This window comes from Pongo abelii, chromosome 5 (genome assembly GCF_028885655.2).
Source record: "Pongo abelii isolate AG06213 chromosome 5, NHGRI_mPonAbe1-v2.0_pri, whole genome shotgun sequence".
Taxonomy (NCBI): Eukaryota; Metazoa; Chordata; class Mammalia; order Primates; family Hominidae; genus Pongo; species Pongo abelii.
The window spans coordinates 125,514,550-125,531,108 of NC_071990.2; the positions used below are offsets into that span (position 1 = coordinate 125,514,550).

The window sequence follows — 16,559 nt, forward strand, 5'->3', positions numbered from 1 at the left end:
TTTACACTCATTGAACAGCAATCCCTTATTTCCCCACCTCTCTTTCAGCCTCCAGCAACCACCATTCTACCCTCTGCTTCTAGGAGTTTTACTATTTTAGATTCCTCATATAAGTATCGGCCCTTTTGTGCCTGGCTTATTTCACCCTGCATAAGGTGTTCAGAGTTCATTCATGTTGTCACATGGATAGGATTTCCTTCTTTTTTGAGTCTACATAATATTCCATTTTATGTATATCACATGTTTTTCCTACTCATCCATCAATGGACCTTTAAGCTGTTTTCACATCTTGGCTATTCTGCATAATGTTGCAATGGACATGTGAGGTCAAATATCTCTTTGAGATCCCTATTTTAATTCTTTTGGATAAATGCCTAGAAATGGGATAATTGGATTGTTTGGTACTTATAATTTTTCAAGGAACCTCCATACAGTTTGCCATAGAAGATGCACTGTTTTACATTCCTATCCACAGCGTACAAGAGTTCCAATATCTCCACATCTTTGTCAATACTTGTTATTATTTGTTTCTTGGTAATAGACATCCTAATAGGTACAAGGTAATATATGAATAGGTTTTAATTTACCTTTCCTGATGATTAGTGATGTTGAGCATCTTTTCATATACGTGGTGTTCATGTGTATACCGTCTCTGAAGAAACATCTATTCAAATCCTTTGCCCATATTTTACTTGAGTGAAATATGGCAAGAGGTGTGGCTATTTATTTGTAGTGATTCCTTATATATTTTAGATGTTAAACTTTTATTGGATATATAGTTTGTAAAAATTTTCTCTCATTCAAGAGATTGCCGTACAATAGATTTCTTTCACTTTGTTGATTATTTCCTCTGTTCTGCAGAAGCTTCTTAGTTTGATATAGTCTTACTTGTCTCTTTTAGTGTTTAATGTCTGTGTTTTTGGTGTCATAACCAGTAAATCATTGCCTAGAGCAAATATCAAGGAGCTTCCTCCCTATGTTTTCTTCTAAGGGTTTTACAGTTTCAGGTATTCCATTTAAGTTATTAATTCATTTTAAGTTGATTTTTGTCTATCATGTAAGATAGGGTTTAATTTCAATCTTTTGCATGTGGATACTACTTTTCCTACCACCATTTGTTTAAGAGGCTGTTCTTTCCTGATTAGATACACTGGCAATCTTGTCAAAGATCAGTTGACCACATATGGATGAGTTTATTTCTGGACTCTCTGTTTTATAATATTGGTTTATATGTCTATCTTTATGCCAGTACCATACTATTTTGATTATTTTAACATTGTCATGTATTTTGGAATCAGTAAGTACTGTATTTTGAAGTCTGAGGCCTCAAATTTATTTTTCTTTCTCAGGATTGATTTTGGCTATTCATGGCCTGTTGTGGGTTTCTAGTGAATTTCAGGATTATATTTCCTATTTCTGTAAATCATGCCATTGGAATTTTGATAGGGATTGCATTGAATCTGCATATTGATTTGGGTGGCTGGACATTTTAACAATATTAAGTCTTCCAATCTTTGGACTTTTGATGTCTATTTGCTGTGTTTTTTTAAATTTCTCTCATCAATGCAGTGTTTTTGGCAAACAAGTCTTTCACCTCCTTAGTTTATTCTTACATATTTTATTCTTTGTGGTACAACTATAAATGACACTGTTTGCCCAATTACCTTTTCAGATAGTTTTTCGCTAGTATATAGAAATGAGACTGATTTTTGCTGGTTGATTCTGTATCCTACAACTTTACTGAATGAATTTACTTGTTCTAACAGTGCTTTTTCTGGAGTCTCTAATGTTGTCTAAGATCATTTGTCTATATGTCTATAGACAACTTTAGTGTTGTCTATGTATAAGATTATGTGCATATATGAATACATATATACAATCATGTAAGATGCAATCGGAATATTTTACTTCTTTCTGTTTTTGATGTCATCAGTTTCTTTTTCTGGCACAGTTGCTCTGGAGAGAACTTCTAGTAATATTCTGAAAGAAGTGGTGAGAATGGCATTCTTGCCTCATTCCTGATTGTAGAGACAAGCTTTCTGTTCTTGTTAAGTCTGATATTAGTTGTGGACTTTTCATATATCACTCTTGCTATATTGAGGTAATTTCCTTTACTTCTCATTTTCGAGAGTTTTTATCATAAGAAGGTGTTGAATTTTGCCAGATTCTTTCTGTGCATATATTGAGATGATCCTGTGATTTTTATTCTTTATTCTGTTGATTTGCTGTATCACGTTAATTGATTTGGGCATGTTGAACATCCTTGCATCACAGGAGTAAATGCCACATAATCATCATCTATGATCCGTTTAATGGGCTGTTGGATTCCATTTGCTAGTATTTTTTGAAAATTTTTGCATCTATGTCCATCATAGATATTGGTGTGTAGTTTTCTTGTGGTTTCTTTGCCTGGCTTTGATATCAGGATAATTACCAGCCTCAAGAATTGAGTTTGTAAATGTTCCCTCGTTTTCTTTTTTTTTTTTTCCCAACAGCACATTGAAACAATATTTTACTGTGACCAAGTGCAGTTTATCCCAGCGATGTAAAGGTAATTTGACGTGGGCAAATCAATAAATGTGATGCATCACATTAACAGAAAGGACAAAAACCCTCTGATCATTTCAATAGACACATAAAAAGTATTTGACAAAATTCAACATACACTCATAATAAGGAAAAATTGTGTACTTGATTAAATGGTTTCTGCTGCTTTTTTCTCTTTTCTTTTTAAAAATAATTTCAACTTTTATTTTAGATTCAGGGAGTGCATGTACGGATTTTTTACATGGGTATATTTTATGATGCTGAGGTTTGAGGTACAGATGACCCTATGTGGTGAGCATAATAAGCAGTAGGTAGTTTTTCACCCCACATCTCCTTCTTCCCTCCTCTAGTAGTCCTTAGTGTCTATTATTTGCATATTTATATCCAAGTGTACTCAACATTTAGCTCCCACTTATAAGTAAGAACATGTAGTTTTTGGTTTTCTGTTCCTGCATTAATTTGCTTAGGATAATGGCCTCCATCTGCATCCATGTTGCTGCAAAAGACGTGATTTCATTCTTTTTCATGGCTGCATAATATTCCATGGTGTTTATGTACCACATTTTCTTTATCCAACCCACCGTGAGTGGGCACCTAGGTTAAGTCCATGTCTCTGCTATTGTGAATAGCGCTGAGATGGACATGCAAGTGTATGTGTATTTTTGGTACAATGATTTATTTTCCTTTGGGTATATATCCAGTTCCCTCATTTTCAATTTCATATTTTAAATATTTGGTAGAATTTACTAGTGAAGTCATCTTATCCTGGGCTTTTATTTTTTGGGAGGTGTCTGATTAGTGATTCTATTTCTTTATGATATAGTTTTGATATGTGTTTCTAGCAATTTGTTCATTTGTTCTAGATTATGTAATTTGTTAGGGTATAATTTTTCATACTAGTCTCTTATGTGATCTAACATATGAAATACTCTGGAGAAAGATGCATGCCTGAGAAGAGTGTGTATTCTGCTCCTGTTTGGTAGAATGCTCTTTAAATGTCAGGTCCATTATTTCTTTAATGTTATTCAGATTATCTGTTTTCTTATTGATCTGTCTGGATGTTGTGTCCATTATTGAAAATGAGGTGTGAAGTCTCCTGCTATTATTGTATTGTGGTCTATTTCTCCTTTCAGTTCTGTCAATGTTTGCTTTATATATCGAGGTGCTCTGATGTTGAGTGCATATATATGTTTATCATGGTCCTATCTTCTTTACGCATTGACCCTTTTATCATTGTAAAAGCTTTTTCTTTGTCTCTGAAATAGTTTTTGACTTAATGGTTACTTGTCTGATGTACCCCTACTCTCTTTTGGTTATGATTTATAATATATGGGATATCATTTTCTATCCCTTCACTTTCAGCTGATGTGTGTCCTTAAATCTAAAGTAAGTTTCTTTTTTTTAATCTATTCAGTCACTCTATGTCTTTTGATTAGAGAGTTTAATCCATTTAAAGTAATTATTGATAGGAAAGGATTTGCTATTGCCATTTTCTTGTTTCTTATTATTATTACAGTGCTTTTGTGTATCTTCCTCTCTTGTTTTCCATTGGGTTTTGTTGGTGTTTCTTTGGGTATTGTTATGCCTCAATTAGTTTTTTGTTCTTGTCGTTTTGTGTAAATTTTACAGATTTGTATGTGTGTGTGTGTGGTTACCTTGCTACTTACATAAAATATCTTACAACTGTCTATTTTATGCTGATAAGTTGAATTGCATACAAAAACTTACAATTTAACTTCTTCCCCACAACATACTTTGTTATTATTTTCAAAATCTATTCATATTGTGTATCTTTTAATAATTGTGTTTGTATCTTTAGTTATAGTTTTCAAAATATTTTTTTCTTTTAACTTTTATGCTATAATGTGTTCTACCCACCACCGTTACAATAATACAGTATTTTATATTTGTGTATATATTTACTTTTCTCAACCAGTTTTATACTTTCTTATGCTGTCATGTTGCTGTTTAATGCCTTTTCATTTTGACTTGAAGAACACCACTTAACATTTCTTGTAAGGCAGGTCCAGTGTTGATGATCTCCCTCAATTTATTTTGTTTGGAAAAGTCTTTATCTCTCTTTCATTTTTGAAGGACAGTTTTTGCCAGGTGGAGTATTATTTGATGGCAGTTTTATTTTTCTTTTTCCTTCAGCACTTTAAATATATCACCTCATCTTCTGCCCTACATGGTTTCTGTTTATAAATTTACTCATAGTCTCATGGATATTCCCTTATATGGGACTGGTCACATTTTCTTGATGAATTCAAAATTCTCATTTGTCTTTGACTTTTGATAATTTGATTATAACGTGCCTCGGTGTGTATTTCTTTGAATTTATTTTATTGATGTTCTTTGGGCTTGTGGATATGGGTGTTCATTAACTTCTCCAGATTTGTGAAGCCTTAAACAATTATTTCTTTGAATAAGTTTTCTGGTTGTTTTTCTCTATTATCATTAAGAGACTTCCATAATTTGTATATTGGTCTGCTTGCTGGAATCCCATAAATTTCTTAAGCTTTCTTTAAATTTTTTTCTATTCTTTTTTTCTCTTTTTGTTCCTCCGAGTTATTTCCAGTGACTTCTATTCCAGTTCGCTGATGCTTTCTTCTTCTTGATCTAGTCTGCTGCTGAACCCCTTTGTGCATTTTTCAGGTCACTTATGTTCTTCAGCTTCATGATTTTGGTTTAGTACTTTGTAATATTTTCTCTTTCTTTGTTGAAATTCTTACTTTGTACATACATTGGGCTCTTGACCTTAAGAAAGTTATTTTTAATTCATTGTCAGATTAACCATTTAATTAGGGTTGATTTCTGGAAGTTTATCTTGTTCCTTTGTTTGGAGCATCTTAGTCTGATTCTTCATTTTTCTTGACTCTCTCTGTTGGTATCTGCACATTAGACAAAGCAGACACCTCTATCAGTCTTTATTGACTTGACTTGTACAGAAGGCTCCCACCAATCAACCTACCCAGGGATTCTGGTGGCCTCTATCAACTCTTTTCCTCCCACAGGAAGGGAAGGCTTTTGTCAGCTTACTCTGTGATAAACTGAAGCTATGGTGTCTATAACCCACTGTTTCTATTTTTCCTCAGGTGGCTAGATTGTGCCATCTCCATCAGAGCTTCAGGACTCACAAGGCAGAAGCTAGTTGTTTAGGAAGCCCTAGAGATATTGTAGCATTGGACACACAGATCAACTCTTTTCCTTCCAAGAAGAAAGCTGAAAAAAAATTGGGATTTTTTTTTGTTTGTTCGTTTGCTTACTCTGTGCTGAGCAGTGGGGAGTATCAATGGCCTATACCAGCCCAAGATGTTGCCTGCATTCTTCCTCAGGTGTCTAGACTGTGCTGGGCCCATCAGAGCTTCAAGGCTAGCAAGACAAAGGCTAGTTCTCTGTGTCCCCCCCTCCCAACCCCCGACCCTGCTTCCTTGGAAATGCAAGGGAACTGAACATGAGATCCAAGCCCTTACCTCCCCTGGGTGAAACCAGGAACTTGGGCATCTCTTTCTGATCTTAGGGAACCACACTGAGACAAGGGTCTCTGGTGAGAGGGTGTTTCATATCTCTCTGTCAGCTTCAGTGAGTCTGGTTTTGCATTCTTCCAGGATGCAGGAACCTTTCAATTAGTTTCTGATTTCCCACACAGGGAATTCTTCCATCAATTGTGGCTGAATCAATATGCTTGTATGAAGAAGGAGAGTCCAGAATTTCCTATTCTGCCATCTTGCTGACATCACTCTGCTACATTCTTGTATGATTAGTTTTGTAGGCATATGTTTTTATGTCTCTTGGGTAAATACTAGGAATACAATTGTTGGCATACAGAGTAGGCATGTATTTAACACTGTAAGGTATCTTCCAGTTTTTCAAAATGTTTGATTTTCACTCTGACTAGCAATATATTAGATGTCAAGTTGCTCTGCATTCTAGCTAACATGTTGTGTTGTCAGCCTTTTTAATTTCAGCCATAGTGCTATGTGTGGAGTAAAATTTTAATGAGGTCTTAATTAGCATTTTCTGGATTTATTTTTTATGGACATTGAGTAGGTTTATGATGATTGGATATTGTTTCAAGGGAAAGAGTGGTAAAAAGGATGGCACTAGGGACATTTGGCCTTATCAACTAAAAAGTAGTATTGTCCATTAACAGAAATGGGGATGACTGAAATATATGCAGGTGGGGGCAGGAAAAGGAATATAAAAAATTCAGTATTGGGTATGTTAATTTTATATTCCTATTAGATAAGTTCAAGTGGAGATGTCAAGTAGGAGGTTGGCTATATGAGTTTAAGTTCAGGGAAATATCTGTCTGAAGATCATCAGCATATAGATGTTAATAAAGCCATGAGATTTGGTGAGATGACTACGGGAGGAATTGTAAGTAGAAAAGAGCTGAGAACTAAGCCCTGGACTCCTCCATAATTGTACCCATTAAAAGAAACCAGGAAAAGATTTAGAGATTAAGTAGCCGGAGAGGACAGAAGAAACGTGAGAATGTGACACTCAGAAGCCCAAGAAAGGAGAGCTTTCAATAGAGAAGTAGTGATTAATTGTGCCTGATGTTGCCCAAAGGGAGGATTCTGCTACATTCTTAGGGGACAAAAGGTTGTGGTCAGAGGGTGGGATGCTTGAAGCTGTAATTATATTCAGTTCTAGTTATTAGTAATGTGAAGGTCTGGAGAATGATGATTGAGACAGTGGCTCTATTAGGCTGAAGGACAAGATCACAGGAAGAAAGGAATTTAAGAGACAGAAAGGTCAGTTTGTTGGAAGCATGTTGGAACAAGTGATATGCAATTGGAAAAGCTTTTTAAAAATGTGTGTGTGTGTGTATGTATTTGACAAGCAAGAATAATAGGCTAAATCTGTCAATATGTCATTTACTAAGATTAAAAAAGGAAGTTTTGTATTGAGGTGTAACATATTAAATGCATCAGGGAAATAATTATTTAACGTTAGGCTATATATATGGAATTTAATGGATTTAGTTGACTGTGAACTTAGTAAAGCTTTGCCAATTAGATTCTTAATGATTTCCAATAAATTTTTTCAAAAAGGACTTACAAAAAACATGGTTAATCCTTATCTGTATTAAATAATTTCAGCAACCAAAGTAAGAAAGGCTGCTCCTCTTTACAAGCATAGGTCAGCCACACCTTAAATGTCATGTGCCTTCACATATTCTATATTGAGCATATCAAAGAAAGAGAAACTAGGATTATGAGCACAGTTCAAGCCTTATCACAGGACTATAGTGTTGTCAAACAGACAATTTCATATATTTCCCTTGAGAAAAAAAAAATTAAGTAAAAGTAAATGAGTGGCATTTTATATTCCTCCTTGAGCAGTAGTGACAGGAGAATGTAGAGATACCCCTGCTTGGCAGCATTAAGAATTTTTATATTTTAGTGATTGATAGCACTGCTTCATCAGCAATGTAATCCTTAAAAAATTTTGAAAATCAGTGAACGAGTTAACTTTATGGTGAAGATTTATCATATTTTATGGATTCTAAGACACAATCAATTACACCATATACCATTATTTTATGTAGCAAACTGCCATTATAATTATGATATGCCTTCATTTTTAAAACTCATTCTGATTTCAGAAATATTAAAATGTGAAACAAGGGTTTTGGTATGTATTAGTGATATGTAGCAATTAAAAACTGTGGCTCTTCAACTTTTTGTTTTGAATAATGTTGGTGTCTTAGTGTGCTATGTATCTTTCACATAATCCAAATCCACAAAAATATATTTTTGAAAACACAGACTTTTTACTAAATATCAAATTCTTTTTTATATAAAATATTATATTTTTATTATAGTTAGAAGATAGCTAATGCCTTCTCTGTATAACTTTTCAAAGCACGTTCAGCTCTTAGAGATCAGTAACAAAATTCTTATTGGGTTAATATCAGTTTTTCAGATAAAATGTTATTCTTCATTTGCTTCACTGATGCCATGTCTTTTGACTATTAGTAACAAAATTAAGTCTACATAAAGAATATGTTAGAGATACCATGTATCCTATTTACTCCACCTGGGGTGCCTTCAGCAGTTTGCTGTAAGTTGCTCTTTTGGCTGTGTTGTAAAGTAGTTTATACACTTGTACCTTCTGGTTTATGGGTGAATTTTGTCAGTGCATTCTATCTTTATTTGTAAGAGTTCTTCCTTGAAGTCAGATTAGGCTATCACAGAAACAGCATGCTTCTAAGATGTTTGTGTAATGTTGACTAATGTGACATTGTATTGTAACTTTATGGTAATAATTCTTTATCATTTAAAAACATCTTGAATTCAAGATGTTTTAACTGTAATGCAGACTTTCTTATGAAGGATCCTAAAAACTTGGATGCAATAATACTGCTGAAAAAAACATTGTCTTTTGTGTGTGTGTGTGTGAATATGCACCAGAAAGCTGGACTTTAACCTTAAATAAATTTAGTGGAGAGCAAAGAAGTGGCACTTCACAAAAGTGCTGTGGAGCAGCTATTTCTAACATCAAAACATCCGGTAACTTGTAAGCTTCATAGTTTTCTAATTACTGAATGCCGGCTACATGTAACCATAGCCATTATATAATCATGTTTAAAGATGAGAGTAAAGGAAGTGGTAAAGATCTAGATAATATGTAATCTTATTTAGTTAATGTTTATGAATGATACAGAAAAAATAATTTAAGAAAAACACTAAGCCATAGATATACTCTTTCACAGATAGCCAAGTAGTGAAGGCATTAGGTACAGATCATTTTGGAAGTATGTACAGGAGAATAAGGGACAGATAGAAAGTTCTGCTTATTTCTTAAAGTAATTAACTATAAAATGCTTTTTTACTTTGAATTAATTATTAACCTTTCTAATTATTTGCCTTCCCACCAAGAAAGGCATGAGAGGTAAAGGTGGGATGAATCAATTTCATATTTTTCAATAGCAAATTTGAAGTGAATTCAATTTTGGTTAAGGTAGAAAAACTTATTTCATAGAAAAGTTCTGTAGGGAGGTCCAGGAGAAAAATTAATATTGTATTTGCATACCATAGTTAGGATCATAGATGAACTTCAGTGGTACCCAATTACCTATATCTAAGCAAAAGGTAAAGCCATCCTTCCTAAATGATCTGTTTGAGGCATTTGATAGCATCTTTCTCAATATTTTTGATTGTTCAGGAATCACACAGCGAGGCAAAATGGTCAGCACAGGCAATGAATGAGACAGAAAGCTGACCTGAGCATCTGCCTGTGTTCTACTCTATTGTAATTTTAGTTGCATCAGTATAATTCCATATTGGCATCATGCCCTCTTTCACTTTATTTTGCATTGTCATATAAAGCTACCATTAAGGCATATACTCTGTCCTAAATCTCATTTGATCTCTAAGTAAAAGTTCTTAACATATGTAACAAATCTGCACGTTGTGCACATGTACCCTAAAACTTAAAGTATAATAATAATAAAAAAAGAAAATATGTAGATATAATGGGTTATTACATTCAAATTAGGTTCAAATTATTTCATTATGATTTATGATTTAACTTGTGTTATGCAGTGATTCAATAGCTTTTCTTATTTTGTGCCTAGATTCATTATATTACTTTTTAATCATATATTTATTCAATTTTATAAAAGCTGTCATTATAACATCATATTGAGTAAACTCCCATATGCAGACATTAAAACAGTTAAAGCAGAAAAAAAAAACAAAAAACAAAACAAAACAATACTATCAGGACAAGATGGCCATACCTTAGGAGGTTTGCTAAGTAAACTAAGGGAATCTGGTTCTCTTTCTCCTCAAGATACAGCCCTGTAGATAGCAGATTTTTTTCAACTGAGGTCTTTGTGACATCAGAGTATTAGAGTATTTTCTTTCCTTCTTGTATTCTAGAGGTTTAAACTGAGCCCTGGGGATAAGACATGATGCTATCATAGGAATAGATTCTTGTCACAAGGGCAGAAGGTTCAAATATCTTTTCTTTCAGGTCTTTTTCTTTAGAACCGATACTCTCATTTATTTATACCCAATCTTAATTTAAAAAGAGGAGGTATGGCTAAAAATATGCACACATTGCAATGACATAAAATGAATTAAAAAATCAGAATAAAAAGGAAACAACACTAGGAAACTCAAATGAAGCCAAGATTAAACTTAGAAAGTAGAAAGGGATGCTTTGCAATGTAAATTGGAATATTGCAAGTATTGTCTTTAAATAATTTTTTCACTTCTAAATGAAGAGAAAACAAATGATTATAAGATTTGAAGTGGTCATGCTATTAATACTAATACCTTAGGAGAAAACAAAAACAATTTTTGCATCCCAGTTCTCATAGAGAGCACTGTGGTGAGGTTAACGGCATCCTCAATGATACCCTCTCCAGTGAGTACAATAAAAATTATTGTAGGCATTCTTCTTATTGTCTACATGTAATATAAGCCCAGGAGTGACAGCAACATGAAAACTCAGTAAAAAGCACGTTTATAAAACAGTGATCATCTGAAAACAGCGATCTCTGAAGACAGAGGTCTATAATTGTGTTATTTTGTTACTGGGATAAGAACTTAGAATATATAGAGAAGTAAATTGGCAAAGTCATCCTGTACAGGCCAGAGTAAATATTTTGGTTTTGGAGGTCGTATGTTCTCCATCTCAACCTCTCAATTCTGCCTTTGTAGCATGAAAGAAACCATAGGTAATGTGTAAATGAATGGGTGTACCAATAAAACTTTAAGCAGTTAGATGGTGAGCCAGGTTTGGTTCATGGACTGTCGTTTGCCAAATCTGATCTAGAGAAATAGGATTTTATTCACATTAGAGATTCATCTAGTCTGTAACTTCTCAGAACAAATTTTTAATAAATATTTGAAAACAAAGATTAGAAATTCAAGTACATCTTTGAAATTAAAGACCTGAAAGACATTCTATTACCATGTAAGTGTACTGTATGATATAGCTCCCCAACCAGAAAGTGGTTGATATCTTCATTTAAAAAGTAAAGAATTTAACCAAAGTTGCCTCACCTCTGAATAAGGAAGGATGAATGAGTGTAATTAATCGGAGAACATTTCCCCCTTGCCCCAAATTCTGCATTCTCCAGAACAAATGTGTGTTCCTATGTGACTCATGGAAAGTACAATAATAAATCATGTGCACCTGGGAATGATCACCCACCTACCAGATCTGTTAGCACGAGCAAGTTTTTCTCACCTATTTTTAACTAAATCTCCTTATCAGGAAGTTGGGCATAATAATTTATTCCTCACAGGGTTGCTATAAGGCAAAATGTTTAGCCGTTAGATGAATGATTGATATGAATTGATAGATCATAGTTTGGGCCCTAAAGAACATGCCAGAACTCCCAAACTCTTGCATGTGGGACTGTATCTCACCCATAGAAGTATTTGCTTTGTCCTGTGAAACATGGACTGTATAAACGTCTGTGATACAAATGAGAAGAAAAATGGTAACTTTACATGAAGAAATAGATTTTAGGGAAAAGACAAACAAGTAGATCTGACTGCCCTAGGCCTGCTGCATTGAATTAAAACAGTCCATGTGAGCAAGGCATGTGGCCTCCAGTGTGCACAGCTGCTACCAGACACCTGTCACCCTGGAGCTCAGACTGGGCTCTGCTACCATTCACAATCCAGCTTGTCCTGCTGTGTTGCTTTAGTAGTGTCCATAAGAAACAAATCCTTCTTGGTCCCATGTATATATCTTTTCTTTTTCTTTTGTATACCTGGTCTGCTTCGTTTTTTTCTATTATGTGGTTCTTGTTAGGATCCCAGAGTAACATAAAGTCAGGAGGTTATTAGTAGCTCTGTGATAAATGAATTCTCTAGTTAAGTAAGCTTAGGTATGCTTAAGGAAGCAAAGAAACCAGGTGTCTTCTGTGGGCCTCTCATTATCATTTACTATATTAATGAACAGTTTCAGTTTCCAAGATAAGAGTACACCATACAGCAATCTCAAACTCATTTTAACAAATACATTTTTAAAAATTTTATTTTAATGCCCTATATGTCATGACCATTTAATTATTGACCACATTTTTCCCATGGAACGTGGTTTGGAAACAATGCTATTTAAATCCTCATAGATCTTGTAATTTTAAAATAAACATCCCAGATATATTTGTTGCAAATGGTATCCACCAATTACCTGATAATTGAACCTACTTTATAACATTACTGGATAATGATAGTATCAAGAGTAATAAAGATTTATTGAATACTTATAGGCAACAGGTAAGCACTTAGCTAGGTTATTTAATCTGCACAAAAATTCTGTAAAGTCTTTGCTATTGTGAATAATGCTGACAAGTTGGTGGGTGCAGCGCACCAGCATGGCACATGTATACATATGTAACTTACCTGCACATTGCGCACATGTGCCATAAAACCTAAAGAAAAAAAAAAAAAATTCTGTAAAGTGGATTGTCTTATCCCTCTTCTATAAATGATAAAAATGAGGTAGAGTGAAGCTAAATAACTTTCTGGTCACATAGCTGCCAAGTAAGACAACTAAAGTCTTTTACCTTTACTCTTAGCTGCTGGATTTCACTGCCTTGACTTCATGCAGTAAGTGTTGGAAACATATGCTCTAAATTATATCTAAATTAGATTGATCTTGGACCGTGTTTCTTCCTGTAGTAATGATATATAAATATCAACTGCCTGTTGAAAATCACTTGCGCTTTTAAATATAAAACCTTAATACAAGTAGAAAAGTATACGTTAGATTTATTTTGTATTTGCTGGAACATATGGCTGGCTAATTCAGTAGATTCACCAATTTATAAGATTTAAAAAGAAGAGGTCATGAAACTTGATGCTTTTCAGTTTTAAAATGGTATACTATTTGATGAGGGTTTTTCTAAAGAAACTGATACTCGTGGTCTATTAAGGCACAGATTTCTTTTACCAGTCCCTGAGGGTACTGATTAGTCCTAAACTGTTCTACATTTAAGGAAAGTGAAGGCCAAATAAAGATCAATAAAAGCTAAACCGAATGTTCCTGAAATCTTTTCTGCAAACTGATAGAAATTTAACAGTGGTTAGTAGAGAAGTAGATACGCCTAAACTCCCTTTGAACTCATGTAATCACTCCTCACCTTGCCCTGCCATCTTGTGTATAATTTTGCCCAAGAGGTACAAACTTTTAATTTATTAAGGGAAAAAATATGACAGAGTGTTGAGACGATTTTCAATGAGGTCCAGCAATCTGTAAGTTGTAAGAAGCCATTTGTTTTCCAGTAGGTTGATGGAGAAGAAATACACAAAATAATTATAAAATATCACCACCCATAATTGATGATTATACTATGTAAGTATATATATTTATAGTATATAGTACATAGGTATATCTATACATAACTAAATATATGTATACATACATGTTGTATTTCACTGATACCAAGGTACTATTAATTATAATAATACATATCATTGATGCAATCAGAGTTTTTCAGAAAGAAGATAAGCATATCAAACATGCCAATTTTTGGAAGACACATTCAGATTTCAGGAACTGTCAGAATTGAAACGTGTCTTATGATTAAGTTTGTCTGGATTGCTCACTATTCAGATGTAGGGGTTGATACAATGAAAGAAAAAGAGAAGTTAAGTTTTTCTAGGTAGCTAGGTAAAGGGCAAGGGTTGGTAGATGTGGGAAGCAAATTAATATTTTAGCATGCTGTGAAGTTTATTTTAGAAGCTCTAAATTATGCGGGTCAAGTTCCAAGCCTTGTTGAATTAGTTGGGGTTGCCTTTAAATGGGTCGCCCTCTAATCATGCCTTATTTGTCCCTCTGGTGTATTTACAGGTACTGAAGATGGATGGGGATCATTAGGTTTCTCTTATTATATTGTCCCACAAATATCTTAACCGTGAGTTTTTCAGAGTAATATTTTTCCATTTGTGTCTACAGGGTAATATATATTTGAAGAATTCATGACCATACATCAGTGTTCATGTTTCACTAAGATTGTTTCATTTTCATCCAGAAAAAAAGTTTTATTTTGTGTAAATAATATGTATTTTTCTGGCTCTGAAAATGATGCATGGTATTGAAGACAACTTGGAAAATGTTGGTACAAAATAGATGACTTAAAGTCACCCATAATAGCACATTTACCTATAATGACGTAACTTGAAGTGTCCATTCTTCTGCTTTACATGTCTTTGGATATAAAATTGAGATCACGTAGTATATATATATTTTTAATTATTTCCATTTAAAATGAACATTGTGAAGATGTTATCTTTAAAACAAGATGTTTAGTCTGGGTAGATAAGAAAGCATATATTCAATAGTTTTATTCAATGAAATGATTGCTGCTTTTATACAAGTTAGATTCATAATTATCCATGTTATTAGACGGACTTCGGAGAGGAGAGTTATATAGGCTATAGTTTTAAAGGAAATTTATTGTCATATAAAGCTCAACAAGGGGAAAGTAGACCTAATTATCATCTTTCTAACCTGTCACTGCATTTTGTGATACTGTGTTACCATGAACTCAGATGGTCCTAGATGCTTGGAAATTTTAACAAAGGAAATTGTACAAATTGCAATGGATAATAGCAACCTCAAATTTCATAGTATTTCTGAAAAAAAACAGAAAGACTCCCCATAATTTTAAATCATTGTCAAAAATTTACTTTTTCTTGACAGTCTCTGGTCCTTAAAGTTTAATAAGATAGTCCAAATTGATAAAACTCTTTGCCCATGGTTGAAGAAGTTTCCATAGTGTGATGGTTTATTATTCTCTTCCCCCAAAGTATCTGGTGTCTACATTCATGTTAAAAAACAACAACAACAACAACACAGAAAGGAAATAAATATAAGAGAATTACATAGAATTTTTAGAAATTAATTTAATACACTTTGCTTGTAGCCAAAAGGCCAATAAGTGATTAGAAATTAATTTAGTTAAAATTATCTGTAGTATGAATCATTTTTCCTGTGATTTTAATCTGTATTGTGATAAGTGTTAGGCATTATATTTCAAAATAAGGTTCCTTTTTTGAGCTTTGTTATTTAGAATTATACCTAGTATAAATGTAAGCTCTTACTGGATTGCCGAGGTACCTGGAAATTCACGGCCTTTAGCTATTGGATTAATGTGTTAAAGGTCACCTTAAAAATTCCTGGTGCTGTGCAAATAATAGGTGCTCAGTGAATGCTTGACTGACTACCTGATAGAAGACTGCTCTAATAGGCTCCTGAAAGGAGGATGGAAATCTAGAGCATTGGAGGGGAGAAGGAGGCAGGAGCTTAGGACAACATGATTATGTGGGTGAGAGAGAAAGCCACTGAGACCAAAAAAGGAACGAAAAAGAAATTCCAATAAGTAAGGAGTAGCTAATTCTTGTTTTTACCAGAGACAGTGTTCTTTTTTCATACTATTTTTTGGTGATTTTCCTTTTTCTGATATTATATCCTAGATATTTTATGAACCTTAAGAGGTTTTTGCATAGATATGCATTTGTTGCACATTCATAACAATATCTAAGACTGTCATTTCAGAGATTTGTATCAGTCATCTAGTGATTGATAAAAAATGATATGGAACCTACTTTTGAGATTGGATGATGACATAATAAATAAAGTAGCTTCTCATTTTAATTCTCATAATGACTTTGTGGTCTTAGTTATATTATAAGTAAATATTGACCTACTGAATCATATACTACCAAATGACAGGAACTGGGCTCTGTAGCCTGTTTTATCCTTTCCTATATATAGTTGGATGACTCAGAAACACTCAAAACTGCAAGGAGATACCATTGCATTTTAAAACAAAGTTGATTGCCTAATCAATGTTAAGAGACATTGAGAGAGAGAAATCTAAGACTCGACTTTGGTTAATTGGATTGTCCAGTTGTTACCATAATGCAGGATACTGATTCATCAGTATCACTGGCCCTTTAGGATGAGCCATCACAGTTCTCCATGTGCATTACTTTATTACTGCCTTTCACACTAGACAATGCAGCTATGAT

At 33.7% G+C, this 16,559-nt stretch overlaps 1 protein-coding gene across 3 annotated transcripts in view; it reads left to right on the forward strand.

Moving 5' to 3' along the window:
- Positions 1-16,559, forward strand: part of NKAIN2 (sodium/potassium transporting ATPase interacting 2) — a 1,031,975-nt gene that overhangs the window by 310,414 nt on the left and 705,002 nt on the right. Inside the window, exon 2 of one of the 3 annotated variants that reach the window (XR_008526414.2) lies at positions 14,377-14,440. The exons of the other annotated variants lie outside the window; for them this stretch is intronic. The gene's annotated coding sequence lies outside the window, so the exon portion shown is untranslated. The remainder of the gene's footprint in view (positions 1-14,376; positions 14,441-16,559) is intronic. 3 annotated transcript variants of the gene reach the window in all.